The sequence below is a fragment of the Phaethon lepturus genome, unplaced genomic scaffold (assembly GCF_000687285.1).
Source record: "Phaethon lepturus isolate BGI_N335 unplaced genomic scaffold, ASM68728v1 scaffold37140, whole genome shotgun sequence".
Lineage (NCBI taxonomy): Eukaryota > Metazoa > Chordata > Aves > Phaethontiformes > Phaethontidae > Phaethon > Phaethon lepturus.
This window is the reverse complement of record NW_010510485.1, coordinates 13,439-14,335: the sequence shown is the minus strand read 5'-3', so window position 1 is coordinate 14,335 and position 897 is coordinate 13,439.

The following is an 897-nucleotide window of genomic DNA, read 5'->3' as shown; positions in this document are numbered from 1 at the left end:
AACCGTGGTCGCGGGGGGAGCTGGGCGGGGAGCCGCAGGCAGCAGCGGTGCCCTGGCATTGCTCGGGCATCCTGCAGCAGTGATGCTTGTGATCCCCCCACCCTTGTCCTGTGTACCAGGCACAGCCCGTTTCCTTGGCCCCATACATTTCACTTAAGAAGATAAGGCTTAAGAATACATTTCGCTTAAAAAATAAAGCAATAAAGAGGCTAAGTCGGGCTGGAGGAAAAACAAAAAGAGCCTTCTGCCCCCCCACCTGCACTCATCTCCTAGAAGAGGCTTTCTGCTGAATAGGGAGGTGGAGAGGGGCTTGGAATGGGCCCCCCACTTCCCAGGTGGTTGCTACCAGCACGGGCAGGACAACAGGGGTCTGCAGGGCCCTGGACCCCTGCCCGGGGCAGAGAGCCCGGGGGGAGCGCAGGGTCAAGCTGACAGCGCGCAGCACGGCGGGGTTCAGAGCCGGGGGGGAGCTCTGGCACAGAGGGGTGCCCGGTGCGGCAGGAGCACCGCAGGGCTGCTCAGCGGGTGGGCGAGCGCGGCCGAGAGGGAGGTGGACGGAAGGGCTCCAGGAACATTTCCCACGGAAGGCGGCAGAGAGCCCAGTGCTCCCTGGGTGCCCATGTCTGGCTGAGAGGAAGTATACGGACAGAGAGAAAATCTCTCTGATTTGCAGGGGTCAGCGCACACAGTGCCCTGGGGAAACCTCCTTGGGGCTTGCCTTGTCCCGCGCAGCTCCCTAAAATGGCCAGTGCAGCTCCCCACTCCATCTGAGGCCAAGCCGGCCCGTGGTCCCCCCTGCAGCCCTGGTCTGGGGTCGCAGTGGGACATCTGGCATCCAGCTCCCCTCTCCCCGTGGTGCCCTGATCTCTGCCCAGGTTTCTCTGCAATGGCTGGTGG